Raw genomic sequence first — 23126 nt, 5'->3', positions numbered from 1 at the left:
ATAGCGCCACCTATGGGCCAATCGGGGTCATAATTTGATAACCTGTCCTCGATTTTTGTACTACCATATGGCAAAGTTTCAAAGCTCTAGCCCTTACGGTTTGGGCTGCACGATGCGTTTTACGGCGGAATAATAATAATAATAATAATAATTAAAGCTGCAAGCAGCATTTATCGGGGTTCAAGCTATTAAGGCCTTTAAGGGTTTTTAAGCACAAAAGCATCAAAAGTTATTAAGTTTTATTTAGCAAGCATGTAACCTCTGACATAATAGATGAAAAAGACCATTTACAGCCAATACAGGCAATGTACCATAGGAAATATATGGTTTTAAAGCTTTTTAACAGTTATAGCGCCAACTATGGTCCGATCTCCGAATTGAACCCATACACATGTGTACTGAGTCTGGAGAAGATATTGCCATATTCTAGCATGATTTACCATGATATACTACATTCTAGTATGATTTACCATTGTTTACTGTGATTCTAGCATGGTTTACCATAGTTTATCATAGTTTACCATGATTTATCATAGTTTACCATGATTTATCATAGTTTACCATGATTTACCCTGTTCTAGCATAGTTTACCATGTTCTAGCATGATTTACAATGATATACCATATTCTAACATGATTTACCATAGTTTATCATGATTTATCATGGTTTACCATGATTTACCCTGTTCTAGCATAGTTTACCATGATTTACCATGTTCTAGCATGATGTACCATCATATACCACGTTCTAGAATGATGTATCAGGATTCTAGTATGATGTACCTTGATACACCACATTCTAGTATTATTTACTATGATTTACCATGTTTTTAGCATGATTTACCATGATTTACCACATTGCTAGCAATTATGTGAAGTATCAATACAAATGAAGTGATAAACTCTGACAAAATATGATTGTGCTACAATAGTAATTGTTATATAAGTGATTTTTTAGTGTCTTATTTTTATATAAGTGATTTTTTAGTGTGTAATGAATGCAAAAGCATATGTGAGTAGACTTCATTAATAAGTAGAATGGCCAGCAGAGGGCAGTAGAAGACCACTTATTGCCTCACTTTCACTTTAAACCTCTTGATTTTCACCAGTTTTCTGCACTAAAGAAAAACAGTTTTTCCATGTTAACTCAATAATGCATGCTTACACACACACACACACACACACACAAATGTTGTTTTTTCAATGCTATTGGGATATGTCATTATTAAAATATATTTGAATGGTCTATAAACATTTCACAAAGTCTTTGTAAACTATTAATCAGATTATTCAGAATTTATTCAGAAACCTAAGACCACACACACACACATTCTGTTGTAGATGCAGACATTTGGATATTATGATGTGATCAAACTGTAAATACTAATACTTTAACAGATGGATTTTGACTAAATGTAATTGTAAATGTTAAAATAGTGATTTTATAAAGTCTAAATATAAATTATAGAACAATATGACAAAATGACAATTTTAAACAGCAGGGGGCAGTAAAATACCACTTATTGGCTCAATATGCCATTATATTCTTATCATTTTCACCTTTTTAACAGTTATAGAGGCAAATTTTGTCCGATCTGTCTGAAAATTTTCATGCATGTTTAGAGTGATATTTCACATGTTCTGACTTGTTTTTAAGAAGGTCTGAGCATCTTAAAAGATATAAGCTTTCGGGGACACTTGGTCAAGGCCACATATTGAAGTGACCCTATTATAGTCATCCAAATGAAGTAGTTCAACTTTTTCTGATAATTATTGATCTAGAGAGTCCAGAGAATTGTATTGCACTAGTTTTGAACATTATGATATGAAAATTATATGATCAGAGATGGAAAAGACCATTTACAGCCAATACAGGCAGTTTACCATAGGAAATATATGATTTTAAAGCTTTTTAACAGTTATAGCGCCAACTATCGTCCGATCTCCATAGAATTTTGCATGCTTGTTAATGATGTTATGACACATAGGCTGACCAATTTTTGTGAAGTTCTGAGTTTTTATTTAGGATTTATAGGCTTTTTAATGTATTTTGACACGCCCATTTTATAAATTACCCTATTACAGCCATCCAAATGCAAAAGTTCAACTTTTTTTTGATAATTATTGATCTAGAGAGTCCAGAGAATTGTCCTAGACTGGTCTGGTTCCGATCGGGCAAAAAACCTAGGACTAGTTCGCAAAAGTAGGTTTTTAACATATTAATGAATAATTAATGAACAGTTTGATTGACAGCAATGGTTCTTGAGGCAAAGTTGTTCAGGATGAGGAGATCTATCAAATGATATGCATATTGTGTGGATATTTGTAACACCACGTGATTACAGAGCCGTAAAACTCGTTAGCGCCAACTAGTGGCCGATTTCTTTCAAAATTCTTACAGACCTTTAGGGCCATGAGCCGAACATGCCCATTGAGTTTCGTTCCGATCGGCCTCCGTTAACCTTGTCTAATAGGTGCTCAAACTTCGTTGGCCGATGGCGGCCATGTTTTTTGAGATACGCCAATGTCCTCATACACATACATGGCACCTTGGACCAAGACACTGCATACCAATTTTCAAGTCAATCGGACTAACGGTCAGGTGGTTATAGCCTGTTTTATGTTTTTTTCATTTTATAGCGCCACCATGAGGCCAATCGTCGCGATTTTTTTACTGTGACCCCAGAGTAAGCTCATACACATGTGTACCAAGTTTGGTGAAGATACCTCATTTACATCGGGAGTTATAGCCATTTTAGTAAAATAGGCCCCTCCCACAACGTACGTTTTGGCGCCCCTTAGCGACCGTGAATCGAAATTTCCACTTTTTTTCGATAATTATTGATATTCAGTCTCCAGAGAACATTTCTGCACTAGATTGGTTCCAATCGGGCAAAAAACCAGGGACTAGTTCGCAAAAGTAGATTTTTGACAAAATTCAAAATGGCGGAAAATCTATCATGGCGGAAATGAAATCGGAGATATACGTTTTGTTCGTCAGGCGTCCAGCTTTCCAATGATATAAGACACTTGAGTCTACGACATACGGTCTAGGAGTTATGAGCAGTTTCGCGCTTTTGGTTGTTATAGCGCCACCTATGGGCCAATCGGGGTCATAATCTCTGAACCTTTCCTCGATTTTTGTACTACCATCTGTCAAAGTTTCAAAGTTCCAGCTCTTACGGTTTGGGCTGCACGATGCGTTTTACGGCGGAATAATAATAATAATAATAATAAAAATCAGCACAATTACAATAGGGTTTCAGCACTTCGTGCTTGAACCCCTAATAATTAAAGCTGCAAGCAGCATTTATCGGGGTTCAAGCTATTAAGGCCTTTAAGGGTTTTTAAGCACAAAAGCATCAAAAGTTATCAGGTTTTATTTAGCAAGCATGTAACCACTGACATAATAGATGGAAAAGACCATTTACAGCCAATACAGGCAATGTACCATAGGAAATATATGGTTTTAAAGCTTTTTAACAGTTATAGCGCCACCTATAGTCCGATCTCCATAAAATTTGGCATGCTTGTTAATGATGTTATGTCACATATGCTCACCAATTTTTGTGAGGTTCTGAGTTTTCATTTAGGATTTATAGGCTTTTTAGTGTATTTTGCTACGCCCATTTTATAAATGACCCTATTACAGCCATCCAAATGCAAAAGTTCAACTTTTTTTTGATAGTTTTTGATCTAGAGAGTCCAGAGAATTGTCCTAGACTGGTCTGGTTCCAATCGTGCGAAAAACCTAGGACTAGTTCGCAAAAGTAGGTTTTTAACATGTTTGCGAATATTTAATGAACGGTTTGATTGACAGCAATGGTCCTTGAGGCAAAGTTGTTCAGGATGAGGAGATCTATCAAATGATATGCATATTGTGTGGATATTTGTAACACCACGTGATTACAGAGCTGTAAAACTCGTTAGCGCCAACTAGTGGCCGATTTCTTTCAAAATTGTTACAGACCTCTATGGCCTTGAGTCGAACATGCCCATCGAGTTTCGTTCCGATCGGCCTCCGTTAACCTTGTCTAATAGGTGCTCAAACTTCATTGGCCGATGGCGGCCATGTTTTTCGAGATACGCCAATGTCCTCATACACATACATGGCACCTTGGACCAAGACACTGCATGCCAATTTTCAAGTCAATCGGACTAATGGTCAGGTGGTTATAGCCTGTTTTATGTTTTTTTCATGTTATAGCGCCACCATGTGGCCAATTGCCGCGGTTTTTTTACTGTGACCTCAGATTGACCTCTTACACATGTGTACCAAGTTTGGTGAAGATACCTCATTTATTTCTGGAGTTATAGCCATTTTAGTAAAATAGGCCCCTCCCACAACGTACGTTTTGGCGCCCCTTACCGTCCGTGAGTCGAAATTTCAACTTTTTTTCGATAGTTTTTGATAAACAGACTCTAGAGAACATTTCTGCACTGGTTTGGTTCCGATCGGGCGAAAAACCTAGGACTAGTTCGCAAAAGTATGTTTTTGACAAAATTCAAAATGGCGGAAAATCTATCATGGCGGAAATGAAATCGGAGATATACGTTTTGTTCGTCAGGCGTCCAGCTTTCCAATGATATAAAACACTTGAGTCTACGTCATACGGTCTAGTAGTTATGAGCAGTTTCGCGCTTTTGGTTGCTATAGCGCCACCTATGGGCCAATCGGGGTCATACTTTGATAGGTTCTCCCCAAATTGAGGACTACCATTTGGCCAAGTTTCAAGGTTCCAGCTCTTACGGTTTGGTCTGCACGATGCGTTTTAGGGGAAAATAATAATAATAATAATAATAATAATTAAAGCTGCAAGCAGCATTTATCGGGGTTCAAGCAGTTAAGGCATTTAAGCACAAAAGCATCAAAAGTTATTAAGATTTATTTAATAAGCATGTAACCACTGACATAATAGATGGAAAAGACCATTTACAGCCAATACAGGCAATTTACCATGTGATATATATGGTTTTAAAGCTTTTTAACAGTTACAGGGCCACCTATGGTCCGATCTCCATAGAATTGTTTACTGTGACCTCAAATTGAACCCATACACATGTGTACTGAGTTTGGTGAAGATATCTCATTTACTTCTTGAGTTATAGCCATTTTAGTAAAATAGGCTCCTCCCACAACAATTTAGCATATTCTAGTATTATTTACTATGATTCTAGCATGATTTGCCATATTCTAGCATAATTTACCATGATATACTACATTCTAGTATGATTTACCATTGTTTACTGTGATTCAAGCATGGATTACCATAGTTTATCATGATTTATCATAGTTTACCATGATTTATCATAGTTTACCATGATTTACCCTGTTCTAGCATAGTTTACCATGATTTACCATGTTCTAGCATGATTTACCATGATATACCACATTCTAACATGATTTACCATAGTTTATTATGATTTATCATGGCTTACCATGATTTACCCTGTTCTAGCATAGTTTACCATGATTTACCATGTTCTAGCATGATGTACCAGTTCTAGAATGATGTACCAGGATTGTAGTATGATTTACCTTGATACACCACATTCTAGTATTATTTATTATGATTTACCATGTTTTTAGTGTGATTTACCATGATTTACCACATTGCTAGCAATTATGTGAAGTATCAGTAAAAATGAAGTGATAAACTCTGACAAAATATGATTGTGCTACAATAGTAATTGTTATATAAGTGATTTTTTAGTGTTTTATTGTTATATAAGTGATTTTTAGTGTCTAATGAATGCAAAAGCATATGTGAGTAGACTTCATTAATAAGTAGAATGGCCAGCAGAGGGCAGTAGAAGACCACTTATTGGCTCACTTTCACTTTAAACTTCTTGATTTTCACCATTTTTCTGCACTAAAGCAAACCAGTTTTTCCATTTTAACTCCATAATGCATGTTTACACACACACACACACACACACACACACACACACACACACACACACACACACACACACACACACACACACACACACACACACACACACACACACACACACACACACACACACACACACACACAAAGACAAATGTTGTTGTTGTTTTTTCAATGCTATTGGGATATGTCATTATGAAAATATATTTGAATGGTCTATAAACATTTCACAAAGTCTTTGTAAGCTATTAATCAGATCATTCAGAATTTATTCAGAAACCTAAGACTACACACACACATTCTGTTGTAGATACAGACATTTGAAGTATATGATGTGATCAAACTGTTTACTGCAAATCTCCTTCAGGATTCACATTCCTCAATGTGACAATTGTTAGTAGTAATACTTCAATAGATGAATTTGACTACATGTGATTGTAAATGTTAAAAGAGTTATTCTATAACGTCTAAATATGAATTCTACAACAATATGACAAAATGACTATTTTAAACAGCAGGGGGCAGTAGAATACCACTTATTGGCTTAATATGCCATTATATTCATATCATTTTCACCTTTTTAACTGTTATAGAGGCAAATTTTGACTGATCTGTCTGAAAAGGTTCATTTTTGTTTAGAGTGATATTTCACATGTTATGACTTGTTTTGAAGAAGCTCTGAGCATTCATTGAAGAGATATAGGCTTTCGGGGAGACTTGGTCAAGGCCACATTTTGAAGTGACCCTATTATAGCCATACAAATGAAGTAGTTCAACTTTTTCTGATAATTACTGATCTAGAGAGTCCAGAGAATTGTACTGCACTAGTTTTGAACATTATTATATGAAAATTATATGATTATAGATGGAAAAGACCATTTACAGCCAATACAGGCAATTTACCATAGGAAATATATGGTTTTAAAGTTTTTTAACAGTTATAGCGCCACCTATGGTCCGATCTCCATAACATTTTGCATGGTTATTAATGATGTTAGGTCACATACGCTCATCCAATTTTTGTGAAGTTCTGAGTTTTTTTATATATGATTTATAGGCTCTTTAGTGTATTTTGCCACACCCATTTTATAAATGACCCTATTACAGCCACCCAAATGCAAAAGTTCAACTTTTTTTTCGATAATTATTGATCTAGAGAGTCCAGAGAATTGCCCTAGACTGGTCTGGTTCCGATCGGGCAAAAAACCTAGGACTAGTTCGCAAAAGTAGGTTTTGAACATATTCGCGAATAATTAATGAATGGTTTGATTGACATTAGTGGTTCTTGAGGCAAAGTTGTTGAGCATGAGCAGATCTATCTAATGATATGCATTTTGTGACAATAAGTGTAACACCACGTGATTACAGAGCCTTAAAACTCGTTTGCGCCAACTAGTGGCCGATTTCTTTCAAAATTCTTACAGACCTCTAGGGGCTTGAGCCGAACATGCCCACCGAGTTTCGTTCCGATCGGACTTCGTTAATAGGTGCTCAAACCTCATTTGCCAATGGCGGCCATGTTTTTCGAGATACGCCAATATCCTTTTAGACATACATGGCCCCTTGGGCCAAGACACTGCATACCAAATTTCAAGTCATTCGGAAAAACGGTCAGGTGTCTATACGTTTTTTTTATTTTATAGCGCCACCATGAGGCCAATCGACGCAATTTTTTTACTGTGACCTCAAATTGACCTCCTACATATGTTTACCAAGTTTGGTGAAGATATCTCATTTCGTTCACGAGTTATAACAATTTTAGTAAAACTGACTCCGCCTCCTTCGAACATTTTGGCACCCCGTAGCGACCATGAATCGAAATTTCAACTTTTTTTCGATAATTATTTATATTCAGACTCCAGAGAACATTTCTGCACTGGTTTGGTTCCGATCGGACAAAAAACCACAGACTAGTTCGCAAAAGTAGGTTTTTGACAAAATTCAAAATGGCGGAAAAATTTGCCAACCGGAAATGAAATCGGAGATATACGTTTTGTCCGCCTTGATCCAAGGATTATAGTGATATAAGACACTTGAGTCTACGACAAACCGTCTAGGAGTTATTAGCGATTTTATACTTTTGCTTACTATAGCGCCACCTATTGGCCAATCGGGGTCATAATTTGATAACCTCTCCTCGATTTTTGTACTACCTTCTGGCAAAGTCTCAAGTCTCCAGCACTTACGGTTTGGGCTGCACGATGCGTTTTACGGCAGAATAATAATAATAAAAATCAGGACAATTACAATAGGGTTTCAGCACTTCGTGCTTGAACCCCTAATAATTAAAGCTGCAAGCAGCATTTATCGGGGTTCAAGCAGTTAAGGCCTTTAAGGCATTTAAGCACAAAAGCATCAAAAGTTATTAAGATTTATTTAGCAAGCATGTAACCACTGACATAATAGATGGAAAAGACCATTTACAGCCAATACAGGCAGTTTACCATGGGATATATATGGTTTTAAAGCTTTTTAACAGTTATAGCGCCACCTATGGTCCGATCTCCATAAAATTGTTTACTGTGACCTCAAATTGAACCCATACACATGTGTACTGAGTTTGGTGAAGATATCTCATTTACTTCTTGAGTTATAGCCATTTGAGTAAAATAGGCTCCTCCCACAACGATTTGCCACATTCTAGAATTATTTAATATGATTCTAGCATGATTTACTATCATATACCATGTTCCAGAATGATTTATTAGGATTCTAGCATGATTTACCTTGATACACCTCATTTCAGTATTATTTACTATGATTTACAATGTTTCTAGCATGATTAACCACATTACTAGCAATTATGTCAAGTGTCAGTGCAAATGAGGTGATGAACACTGACAAAATATTATTGTGTTATAATAGTTAGTTATATACGTGATTTTTAGTGTGTGTCCAAGTATGAATGCAAAAGCACATGTAAAATATTTCATTATTAAGTAGAATGGCCAGCAGAGGGCACTAGAAGACCACTTATTGGCTCACTTTCACTTTAAACCAGTTTTCTGCACTAAAGCAAACCAGTTTTTCCATGTTAACTCAATGCATGCTTACACACACACACACACACACACACACACACACACACACACACATACACACACAGCATAGTTAACCATGGTTTACCATGATATACCACGTTCTAGTATTATTTACCAGGAGATAAACGACAATCTTGTATTATTTACTTTGATTTACCATGTTTCTAGCCTGATTTATCACATTACTAGCAATTATTTGAAGTGTCAGTGCAAATAAAGTGATTAACACTGACAAAATATGATTGTGTTATAATAGTTATTGCTATATAAGTGATTTGTTTAGTGTGTATTCAAGTATGAATGCAAGCACATGTTGAAATATTTCATTAATAAGTAGAATGGCCAGCAGAGGGCAGTAGAAGACCACTTATTGGCTCACTTTCACTTTAAACCAGTTTTCTGCACTAAAGCAAACCAGTTTATCCATGTTAACTCAATGCATGCTTACACACACACACACACACACACACACACACACACACACACACACACACACACACACATACACACACAGCATAGTTAACCATGATTTACCATGATATACCACGTTCTAGTATTATTTACCAGGAGATAAACGACAATCTAGTATTATTTACTTTGATTTACCATGTTTCTAGCCTGATTTATCACATTACTAGCAATTATTTGAAGTGTCAGTGCAAATAAAGTGATTAACACTGACAAAATATGATTGTGTTATAATAGTTATTGCTATATAAGTGATTTTTTTAGTGTGTATTCAAGTATGAATGCAAGCACATGTTGAAATATTTCATTAATAAGTAGAATGGCCAGCAGAGGGCAGTAGAAGACCACTTATTGGCTCACTTTCACTTTAAACCAGTTTTCTGCACTAAAGCAAACCAGTTTATCCATGTTAACTCAATGCATGCTTACACACACACACACACACACACACACACACACACACACACACACACACACACACACACACACACAGCATAGTTAACCATGATTTACCATGATTTACCACATTACTAGCAATTATTTGAAGTGTCAGTGCAAATAAAGTGATTAACACTGACAAAATATGATTGTGTTATAATAGTTATTGCTATATAAGTGATTTTTAGTGTGTATTCAAGTTTAAATGCAAGCACATGTGGAAAAATTTAATTAATAAGTAGAATGGCCAGCAGAGGGCAGTAGAAGACCACTTATTGGCTCACTTTCACTTTAAACCTCATGATTTTGACCAGTTTTCTGCACTAAAGCAAACCAGTGTTTCCATGTTAACTCAATAATGCATACTTGCTACATATGCTACACACAATAATGCTACACACACACACACACACACACACACATATGTTTCAGTGATATTGGTGTCACATTCACCTTCATCACATTCACCTTCTGTCTTCATCACATTCACCATCTGTCGTCATCACCTGCACCTGCTCCTCATCACCCTCCTCATCATCACCTGCTCCTCATCATCATAACCGTCACCTGTTGTCCTTGTCTTGATCTGTGTATTTAAGTTCCCCTCTCATCCATTATCATTGTCAGTTATTGTTTGTGCACTAGCACTCTGTTATGTTTGTTTTCATGTTGGAAAATAAAACCTTTGTTATATTTGTACCACACACACACACACACACACACACACACACACACACACACACACACACACACACACACACACACACACACACACACCATCATTTATCATGATTTACCATGGCTGATACCAATACCAATATGAGAAAATGACTATTTTAAACAGCAGGGGGCAGTAAAATACCACTTATTGGCTTAACATGCCATTAATTCATATCATTTTCACCTTTTTAACTGTTATAGAGGCAAATTTTGTCCGATCTGTCTGAAAATTTTCATGCTTGTTCAGGGTGATATTTCACATGTTCTGACTTGTTTTTAAGAAGGTCTGAGCATTGATTAAAGAGATATAGGCTTTCGGGGACACTTGGTAAAGGCCAGATTTTGAAGTGAACCTATTATAGCTATCCAAATGAAGTAGTTCAACTTTTTCTGACAATTATTGATCTAGTGAGTCCAGAGAACTGTATTGCACTAGTTTTGAACATTATGATATGAAAATTATATGATCAGAGATGGAAAAGACCATTTACAGCCAATACAGGCAGTTTACCATAGGAAATATATGATTTTAAAGCTTTTTAACAGTTATAGCGCCACCTATCGTCCGATCTCCATAGAATTTTTCATGCTTGTTAATGATGTTATGTCACATATGCTGACCTATTTTTGTGAAGTTCTGAGTTTTTATTTAGGATTTATAGGCTTTTTAATGTATTTTGACACGCCCATTTTATAAATTACCCTATTACAGCCATCCAAATGCAAAAGTTCAACTTTTTTTTGATAATTATTGATCTAGAGAGGCCAGAGAATTGTCCTAGACTGGTCTGGTTCCGATCGGGCAAAAAACCTAGGACTAGTTCGCAAAAGTAGGTTTTTAACATATTAATGAATAATTAATGAACAGTTTGATTGACAGCAATGGTTCTTGAGGCAAAGTTGTTCAGGATGAGGAGATCTATCAAATGATATGCATATTGTGTGGATATTTGTAACACCACGTGATTACAGAGCCGTAAAACTCGTTAGCGCCAACTAGTGGCCGATTTCTTTCAAAATTCTTACAGACCTTTAGGGCCATGAGCCGAACATGCCCATTGAGTTTCGTTCCGATCGGCCTCCGTTAACCTTGTCTAATAGGTGCTCAAACTTCGTTGGCCGATGGCGGCCATGTTTTTTGAGATACGCCAATGTCCTCATACACATACATGGCACCTTGGACCAAGACACTGCATACCAATTTTCAAGTCAATCGGACTAACGGTCAGGTGGTTATAGCCTGTTTTATGTTTTTTTCATTTTATAGCTCCACCATGAGGCCAATCGTCGCGATTTTTTTACTGTGACCCCAGAGTAAGCTCATACACATGTGTACCAAGTTTGGTGAAGATACCTCATTTACATCGGGAGTTATAGCCATTTTAGTAAAATAGGCCCCTCCCACAACGTACGTTTTGGCGCCCCTTAGCGACCGTGAATCGAAATTTCCACTTTTTTTCGATAATTATTGATATTCAGTCTCCAGAGAACATTTCTGCACTAGTTTGGTTCCAATCGGGCAAAAAACCAGGGACTAGTTCACAAAAGTAGATTTTTGACAAAATTCAAAATGGCGGAAAATCTATCATGGCGGAAATGAAATCGGAGATATACGTTTTGTTCGTCAGGCGTCCAGCTTTCCAATGATATAACACACTTGAGTCTACGACATACGGTCTAGGAGTTATGAGCAGTTTCGCGCTTTTGGTTGTTATAGCGCCACCTATGGGCCAATCGGGGTCATAATCTCTGAACCTTTCCTCGATTTTTGTACTACCATCTGTCAAAGTTTCAAAGTTCCAGCTCTTACGGTTTGGGCTGCACGATGCGTTTTACGGCGGAATAATAATAATAATAATAATAATAATAATAATTAAAGCTGCAAGCAGCATTTATCGGGGTTCAAGCAGTTAAGGCCTTTAAGGCATTTAAGCACAAAAGCATCAAAAGTTATTAAGATTTATTTAGCAAGCATGTAACCACTGACATAATAGATGGAAAAGACCATTTACAGCCAATACAGGCAATTTGCCATGGGATATATATGGTTTTAAAGCTTTTTAACAGTTATAGCGCCACCTATGGTCCGATCTCCATAAAATTGTTTACTGTGACCTCAAATTGAACCCATACACATGTGTACTGAGTTTGGTGAAGATATCTCATTTACTTCTTGAGTTATAGCCATTTGAGTAAAATAGGCTCCTCCCACGACGATTTGCCACATTCTAGAATTATTTAATATGATTCTAGCATGATTTACTATCATATACCATGTTCCAGAATGATTTATTAGGATTCTAGCATGATTTACCTTGATACACCTCATTTCAGTATTATTTACTATGATTTACAATGTTTCTAGCATGATTAACCACATTACTAGCAATTATGTGAAGTGTCAGTGCAAATGAGGTGATGAACACTGACAAAATATTATTGTGTTATAATAGTTAGTTATATACGTGATTTTTAGTGTGTGTCCAAGTATGAATGCAAAAGCACATGTAAAATATTTCATTATTAAGTAGAATGGCCAGCAGAGGGCACTAGAAGACCACTTATTGGCTCACTTTCACTTTAAACCAGTTTTCTGCACTAAAGCAAACCAGTTTTTCCATGTTAACTCAATGCATGCTTACACACACACACACACACACACACACACACACACACACACACACACACACACACACACACATACACACACAGCATAGTTAACCATGATTTACCATGATATACCACGTTCTAGTATTATTTACCAGGAGATAAACGACAATCTAGTATTATTTACTTTGATTTACCATGTTTCTAGCCTGATTTATCACATTACTAGCAATTATTTGAAGTGTCAGTGCAAATAAAGTGATTAACACTGACAAAATATGATTGTGTTATAATAGTTATTGCTATATAAGTGATTTTTAGTGTGTATTCAAGTATAAATGCAAGCACATGTGGAAAAATTTAATTAATAAGTAGAAGGGCCAGCAGAGGGCAGTAGAAGACCACTTATTGGCTCACTTTCACTTTAAACCTCATGATTTTGACCAGTTTTCTGCACTAAAGCAAACCAGTGTTTCCATGTTAACTCAATAATGCATACTTGCTACATATGCTACACACAATAATGCTACGCACACACACACACACACACACACACACACACACACACACACACACACACACACACAAATGTTTCAGTGATATTGGTGTCACATTCACCTTCATCACATTCACCTTCTGTCTTCATCACATTCACCATCTGTCGTCATCACCTGCACCTGCTCCTCATCACCCTCCTCATCATCACCTGCTCCTCATCATCATAACCGTCACCTGTTGTCCTTGTCTTGATCTGTGTATTTAAGTTCCCCTCTCATCCATTATCATTGTCGGTTATTGTTTGTGCACTAGCACTCTGTTATGTTTGTTTTCATGTTGGAAAATAAAACCTTTGTTATATTTGTACCACACACACACACACACACACACACACACACACACACACACACACACACACACACACACACCATCATTTATCATGATTTACCATGGCTGATACCAATACCAATATGAGAAAATGACTATTTTAAACAGCAGGGGGCAGTAAAATACCACTTATTGGCTTAACATGCCATTAAATCATATCATTTTCACCTTTTTAACTGTTATAGAGGCAAATTTTGTCCGATCTGTCTGAAAATTTTCATGCTTGTTCAGGGTGATATTTCACACGTTCTGACTTGTTTTTAAGAAGGTCTGAGCATTGATTAAAGAGATATAGGCTTTCGGGGACACTTGGTAAAGGCCAGATTTTGAAGTGAACCTATTATAGCTATCCAAATGAAGTAGTTCAACTTTTTCTGACAATTATTGATCTAGTGAGTCCAGAGAATTGTATTGCACTAGTTTTGAACATTATGATATGAAAATTATATGATCAGAGATGGAAAAGACCATTTACAGCCAATACAGGCAGTTTACCATAGGAAATATATGATTTTAAAGCTTTTTAACAGTTATAGCGCCACCTATCGTCCGATCTCCATAGAATTTTTCATGCTTGTTAATGATGTTATGTCACATATGCTGACCAATTTTTGTGAAGTTCTGAGTTTTTATTTAGGATTTATAGGCTTTTTAATGTATTTTGACACGCCCATTTTATAAATTACCCTATTACAGCCAGGCCAATGCAAAAGTTCAACTTTTTTTCGATAATTATTGATCTAGAGAGTCCAGAGAATTGTCCTAGACTGGTCTGGTTCCGATCGGGCAAAAAACCTAGGACTAGTTCGCAAAAGTAGGTTTTTAACATATTAATGAATAATTAATGAACAGTTTGATTGACAGCAATGGTTCTTGAGGCAAAGTTGTTCAGGATGAGGAGATCTATCAAATGATATGCATATTGTGTGGATATTTGTAACACTACGTGATTACAGAGCCGTAAAACTCGTTAGCGCCAACTAGTGGCCGATTTCTTTCAAAATTCTTACAGACCTTTAGGGCCATGAGCCGAACATGCCCATTGAGTTTCGTTCCGATCGGCCTCCGTTAACCTTGTGTAATAGGTGCTCAAACTTCGTTGGCCGATGGCGGCCATGTTTTTTGAGATACGCCAATGTCCTCATACACATACATGGCACCTTGGACCAAGACACTGCATACCAATTTTCAAGTCAATCGGACTAACGGTCAGGTGGTTATAGCCTGTTTTATGTTTTTTTCATTTTATAGCGCCACCATGAGGCCAATCGTCGCGATTTTTTTACTGTGACCCCAGAGTAAGCTCATACACATGTGTACCGAGTTTGGTGAAGATACCTCATTTACATCGGGAGTTATAGCCATTTTAGTAAAATAGGCCCCTCCCACAACATACGTTTTGGCGCCCCTTAGCGACCGTGAATCGAAATTTCCACTTTTTTTCGATAATTATTGATATTCAGTCTCCAGAGAACATTTCTGCACTAGTTTGGTTCCAATCGGGCAAAAAACCAGGGACTAGTTCGCAAAAGTAGATTTTTGACAAAATTCAAAATGGCGGAAAAATTTGCATACCGGAAATGAAATCGGAGATATACGTTTTGTTCAACAGGTTTCCAGCTTTCCAATGATATAAGACACTTGAGTCTACGATATACGGTCTAGGAGTTATGATCAGTTTCGCGCTTTTGGTTGCTATAGCGCCACCTATGGGCCAATCGGAGTCATACTCTCTAAACCTTTCCTCGATTTTTGTACTACCATCTGGCAAAGTTTCAAGGTTCCAGCTCTTACGGTTTTGGCTGCACGATGCGTTTTACGGCAGAATAATAATAATAATAATAATTAAAGCTGCAAGCAGCATTTATCGGGGTTCAAGCAGTTAAGGCATTTAAGCACAAAAGCATCAAAAGTTATTAAGATTTATTTAATAAGCATGTAACCACTGACATAATAGATGGAAAAGACCATTTACAGCCAATACAGGCAATTTACCATGTGATATATATGGTTTTAAAGCTTTTTAACAGTTATAGCGCCACCTATGGTCCGATCTCCATAGAATTGTTTACTGTGACCTCAAATTGAACCCATACACATGTGTACTGAGTTTGGTGAAGATATCTCATTTACTTCTTGAGTTATAGCCATTTTAGTAAAATAGGCTCCTCCCACAACAATTTAGCATATTCTAGTATTATTTACTATGATTCTAGCATGATTTGCCATATTCTAGCATAATTTACCATGATATACTACATTCTAGTATGATTTACCATTGTTTACTGTGATTCAAGCATGGATTACCATAGTTTATCATGATTTATCATAGTTTACCATGATTTATCATAGTTTACCATGATTTACCCTGTTCTAGCATAGTTTACCATGATTTACCATGTTCTAGCATGATTTACCATGATATACCACATTCTAACATGATTTACCATAGTTTATTATGATTTATCATGGCTTACCATGATTTACCCTGTTCTAGCATAGTTTACCATGATTTACCATGTTCTAGCATGATGTACCATGATATACCATGTTCTAGAATGATGTACCAGTTCTAGAATGATGTACCAGGATTGTAGTATGATTTACCTTGATACACCACATTCTAGTATTATTTATTATGATTTACCATGTTTTTAGTGTGATTTACCATGATTTACCACATTGCTAGCAATTATGTGAAGTATCAGTAAAAATGAAGTGATAAACTCTGACAAAATATGATTGTGCTACAATAGTAATTGTTATATAAGTGATTTTTTAGTGTTTTATTGTTATATAAGTGATTTTTAGTGTCTAATGAATGCAAAAGCATATGTGAGTAGACTTCATTAATAAGTAGAATGGCCAGCAGAGGGCAGTAGAAGACCACTTATTGGCTCACTTTCACTTTAAACTTCTTGATTTTCACCATTTTTCTGCACTAAAGCAAACCAGTTTTTCCATTTTAACTCCATAATGCATGTTTACACACACACACACACACACACACACACACACACACACACACACACACACACACACACACACACACACACACACACACACAAAGACAAATGTTGTTGTTGTTTTTTCAATGCTATTGGGATATGTCATTATGAAAATATATTTGAATGGTCTATAAACATTTCACAAAGTCTTTGTAAGCTATTAATCAGATCATTCAGAATTTATTCAGAAACCTAAGACTACACACACACATTCTGTTGTAGATACAGACATTTGAAGTATATGATGTGATCAAACTGTTTACTGCAAATCTCCTTCAGGATTCACTTTCCTCAATGTGACAATTGTTAGTAGTAATACTTCAATAGATGAATTTGACTACATGTGATTGTAAATGTTAAAAGAGTTATTCTATAACGTCTAAATATGAATTCTACAACAATATGACAAAATGACTATTTTAAACAGCAGGGGGCAGTAGAATACCACTTATTGGCTTAATATGCCATTATATTCATATCATTTTCACCTTTTTAACTGTTATAGAGGCAAATTTTGACTGATCTGTCTGAAAAGGTTCATTTTTGTTTAGAGTGATATTTCACATGTTATGACTTGTTTTGAAGAAGCTCTGAGCATTCATTGAAGAGATATAGGCTTTCGGGGAGACTTGGTCAAGGCCACATTTTGAAGTGACCCTATTATAGCCATACAAATGAAGTAGTTCAACTTTTTCTGATAATTACTGATCTAGAGAGTCCAGAGAATTGTACTGCACTAGTTTTGAACATTATTATATGAAAATTATATGATTATAGATGGAAAAGACCATTTACAGCCAATACAGGCAATTTACCATAGGAAATATATGGTTTTAAAGTTTTTTAACAGTTATAGCGCCACCTATGGTCCGATCTCCATAACATTTCGCATGGTTATTAATGATGTTAGGTCACATACGCTCATCCAATTTTTGTGAAGTTCTGAGTTTTTTTATATATGATTTATAGGCTCTTTAGTGTATTTTGCCACACCCATTTTATAAATGACCCTATTACAGCCACCCAAATGCAAAAGTTCAACTTTTTTTCGATAATTATTGATCTAGAGAGTCCAGAGAATTGCCCTAGACTGGTCTGGTTCCGATCGGGCAAAAAACCTAGGACTAGTTCGCAAAAGTAGGTTTTTAACATATTCGCGAATAATTAATGAATGGTTTGATTGACATTAGTGGTTCTTGAGGCAAAGTTGTTGAGCATGAGCAGATCTATCTGATGATATGCATTTTGTGACAATAAGTGTAACACCACGTGATTACAGAGCCTTAAAACTCGTTTGTGCCAACTAGTGGCCGATTTCTTTCAAAATTCTTACAGACCTCTAGGGGCTTGAGCCGAACATGCCCACCGAGTTTCGTTCCGATCGGACTTCGTTAATAGGTGCTCAAACCTCATTTGCCAATGGCGGCCATGTTTTTCGAGATACGCCAATATCCTTTTAGACATACATGGCCCCTTGGGCCAAGACACTGCACACCAAATTTCAAGTCATTCGGAAAAACGGTCAGGTGTCTATACGTTTTTTTTATTTTATAGCGCCACCATGAGGCCAATCGACGCAATTTTTTTACTGTGACCTCAAATTGACCTCCTACATATGTTTACCAAGTTTGGTGAAGATATCTCATTTCGTTCACGAGTTATAACAATTTTAGTAAAACTGACTCCGCCTCCTTCGAACATTTTGGCACCCCGTAGCGACCATGAATCGAAATTTCAACTTTTTTTCGATAATTATTTATATTCAGACTCCAGAGAACATTTCTGCACTGGTTTGGTTCCGATCGGACAAAAAACCACAGACTAGTTCGCAAAAGTAGGTTTTTGACAAAATTCAAAATGGCGGAAAAATTTGCCAACCGGAAATGAAATCGGAGATATACGTTTTGTCCGTCTTGATCCAAGGATTATAGTGATATAAGACACTTGAGTCTACGACAAACCGTCTAGGAGTTATTAGCGATTTTATACTTTTGCTTACTATAGCGCCACCTATTGGCCAATCGGGGTCATAATTTGATAACCTCTCCTCGATTTTTGTACTACCTTCTGGCAAAGTCTCAAGTCTCCAGCACTTACGGTTTGGGCTGCACGATGCGTTTTACGGCAGAATAATAATAATAAAAATCAGGACAATTACAATAGGGTTTCAGCACTTCGTGCTTGAACCCCTAAAAATCAGTACAATTACAATAGGGTTTCAGCACTTCGTGCTTGAACCCCTAAAAATCAGCACAATTACAATAGGGTTTCAGCATTTCATGCTTGAACCCCTAATAAGAAGAGACGTTTTGGACAGTTATAGCGCCACCTATTGTCCGATCTTCACGAAACTTGGCATGCTTCTTCACCATGTTCTGACACATCTGCTCATCGATTTTTGTGAAGTTTGGGGTTTTCCCTTAGGTTGTATAGGCTTTTGAGTGTTTTTTTGTCCCACCCCTTTCCTAAATGACCCTGTTACAGCCAGGCCAATGCAAAAGTTCAACTTTTTTCCGATAATTATTGATCTAGAGACTCCAGAGAACTGTGCTAGACTGGTCTGGTTCCGATTGGGCCAAAAACCTAGGACTAGTTCGCAAAAGTAGGTTTTTCACTAAATTGCCCATAGAAATTTTTTTTTGCTCGTAGAGCAATTTGGAGATAGCCATTTTGTCCGTCTGGATCCAGGGATCACAGTGATGCTAAAATTGAGACTCTAGGACAAACTGTCTAGGAGTTATGAGCAATGTAGTAAATTTGGTCATTATAGCGCCACCTATGGGCCAATCGGGGTCATACTTTGATAGGTTCTCCCCAAATTGAGGACTACCATTTGGCCAAGTTTCAAGGTTCCAGCTCTTACGGTTTGGGCTGCCCGATGCGTTTTAGGGCGGAATAATAATAATAATAATAATAAAAATCAGCACAATTACAATAGGGTTTCAGCATTTCATGCTTGAACCCCTAATAAGAAGAGACGTTTTGGACAGTTATAGCGCCACCTATTGTCCGATCTTCACGAAACTTGGCATGCTTCTTCACCATGTTCTGACACATCTGCTCATCGATTTTTGTGAAGTTTGGGGTTTTCCCTTAGGTTGTATAGGCTTTTGAGTGTTTTTTTGTCCCACCCCTTTCCTAAATGACCCTGTTACAGCCAGGCCAATGCAAAAGTTCAACTTTTTTCCGATAATTATTGATCTAGAGACTCCAGAGAACTGTGCTAGACTGGTCTGGTTCCGATTGGGCCAAAAACCTAGGACTAGTTCGCAAAAGTAGGTTTTTCACTAAATTGCCCATAGAAATTTTTTTTTGCTCGTAGAGCAATTTGGAGATAGCCATTTTGTCCGTCTGGATCCAGGGATCACAGTGATGCTAAAATTGAGACTCTAGGACAAACTGTCTAGGAGTTATGAGCAATGTAGTAAATTTGGTCATTATAGCGCCACCTATGGGCCAATCGGGGTCATACTTTGATAGGTTCTCCCCAAATTGAGGACTACCATTTGGCCAAGTTTCAAGGTTCCAGCTCTTACGGTTTGGGCTGCCCGATGCGTTTTAGGGCGGAATAATAATAATAATAATAATAAAAATCAGCACAATTACAATAGGGTTTCAGCATTTCATGCTTGAACCCCTAATAAGAAGAGACGTTTTGGACAGTTATAGCGCCACCTATTGTCCGATCTTCACGAAACTTGGCATGCTTCTTCACCATGTTCTGACACATCTGCTCATCGATTTTTGTGAAGTTTGGGGTTTTCCCTTAGGTTGTATAGGCTTTTGAGTGTTTTTTTGTCCCACCCCTTTCCTAAATGACCCTGTTACAGCCAGGCCAATGCAAAAGTTCAACTTTTTTCCGATAATTATTGATCTAGAGACTCCAGAGAACTGTGCTAGACTGGTCTGGTTCCGATTGGGCCAAAAACCTAGGACTAGTTCGCAAAAGTAGGTTTTTCACTAAATTGCCCATAGAAATTTTTTTTTTGCTCGGATCGGGATTTGGAGATAGCCATTTTGTCCGTCTGGATCCAGGGATCACAGAGATGCTAAAATTGAGACTCTAGGACAAACTGTCTAGGAGTTATGAGCAATGTAGTAAATTTGGTCATTATAGCGCCACCTATGGGCCAATCGGGGTCATACTTTGATAGGTTCTCCCCAAATTGAGGACTACCATTTGGCCAAGTTTCAAGGTTCCAGCTCTTACGGTTTGGGCTGCCCGATGCGTTTTAGGGCGGAATAATAATAATAATAATTAAAGCTGCAAGCAGCATTTATCGGGGTTCAAGCAGTTAAGGCATTTAAGCACAAAAGCATCAAAAGTTATTAAGATTTATTTAATAAGCATGTAACCACTGACATAATAGATGGAAAAGACCATTTACAGCCAATACAGGCAATTTACCATGTGATATATATGGTTTTAAAGCTTTTTAACAGTTATAGCGCCACCTATGGTCCGATCTCCATAGAATTGTTTACTGTGACCTCAAATTGAACCCATACACATGTGTACTGAGTTTGGTGAAGATATCTCATTTACTTCTTGAGTTATAGCCATTTTAGTAAAATAGGCTCCTCCCACAACAATTTAGCATATTCTAGTATTATTTACTATGATTCTAGCATGATTTGCCATATTCTAGCATAATTTACCATGATATACTACATTCTAGTATGATTTACCATTGTTTACTGTGATTCAAGCATGGATTACCATAGTTTATCATGATTTATCATAGTTTACCATGATTTATCATAGTTTACCATGATTTACCCTGTTCTAGCATAGTTTACCATGATTTACCATGTTCTAGCATGATTTACCATGATATACCACATTCTAACATGATTTACCATAGTTTATTATGATTTATCATGGCTTACCATGATTTACCCTGTTCTAGCATAGTTTACCATGATTTACCATGTTCTAGCATGATGTACCATGATATACCATGTTCTAGAATGATGTACCAGTTCTAGAATGATGTACCAGGATTGTAGTATGATTTACCTTGATACACCACATTCTAGTATTATTTATTATGATTTACCATGTTTTTAGTGTGATTTACCATGATTTACCACATTGCTAGCAATTATGTGAAGTATCAGTAAAAATGAAGTGATAAACTCTGACAAAATATGATTGTGCTACAATAGTAATTGTTATATAAGTGATTTTTTAGTGTTTTATTGTTATATAAGTGATTTTTAGTGTCTAATGAATGCAAAAGCATATGTGAGTAGACTTCATTAATAAGTAGAATGGCCAGCAGAGGGCAGTAGAAGACCACTTATTGGCTCACTTTCACTTTAAACTTCTTGATTTTCACCATTTTTCTGCACTAAAGCAAACCAGTTTTTCCATTTTAACTCCATAATGCATGTTTACACACACACACACACACACACACACACACACACACACACACACACACACACACACACACACACACACACACACAAAGACAAATGTTGTTGTTGTTTTTTCAATGCTATTGGGATATGTCATTATGAAAATATATTTGAATGGTCTATAAACATTTCACAAAGTCTTTGTAAGCTATTAATCAGATCATTCAGAATTTATTCAGAAACCTAAGACTACACACACACATTCTGTTGTAGATACAGACATTTGAAGTATATGATGTGATCAAACTGTTTACTGCAAATCTCCTTCAGGATTCACTTTCCTCAATGTGACAATTGTTAGTAGTAATACTTCAATAGATGAATTTGACTACATGTGATTGTAAATGTTAAAAGAGTTATTCTATAACGTCTAAATATGAATTCTACAACAATATGACAAAATGACTATTTTAAACAGCAGGGGGCAGTAGAATACCACTTATTGGCTTAATATGCCATTATATTCATATCATTTTCACCTTTTTAACTGTTATAGAGGCAAATTTTGACTGATCTGTCTGAAAAGGTTCATTTTTGTTTAGAGTGATATTTCACATGTTATGACTTGTTTTGAAGAAGCTCTGAGCATTCATTGAAGAGATATAGGCTTTCGGGGAGACTTGGTCAAGGCCACATTTTGAA

This window comes from Squalius cephalus, assembly GCF_949319135.1.
Source record: "Squalius cephalus genome assembly, chromosome: 6".
NCBI classification, from domain to species: Eukaryota; Metazoa; Chordata; class Actinopteri; order Cypriniformes; family Leuciscidae; genus Squalius; species Squalius cephalus.
The sequence above is the reverse complement of the archived record's forward strand: the minus strand, read 5'-3'. Positions refer to the sequence as shown.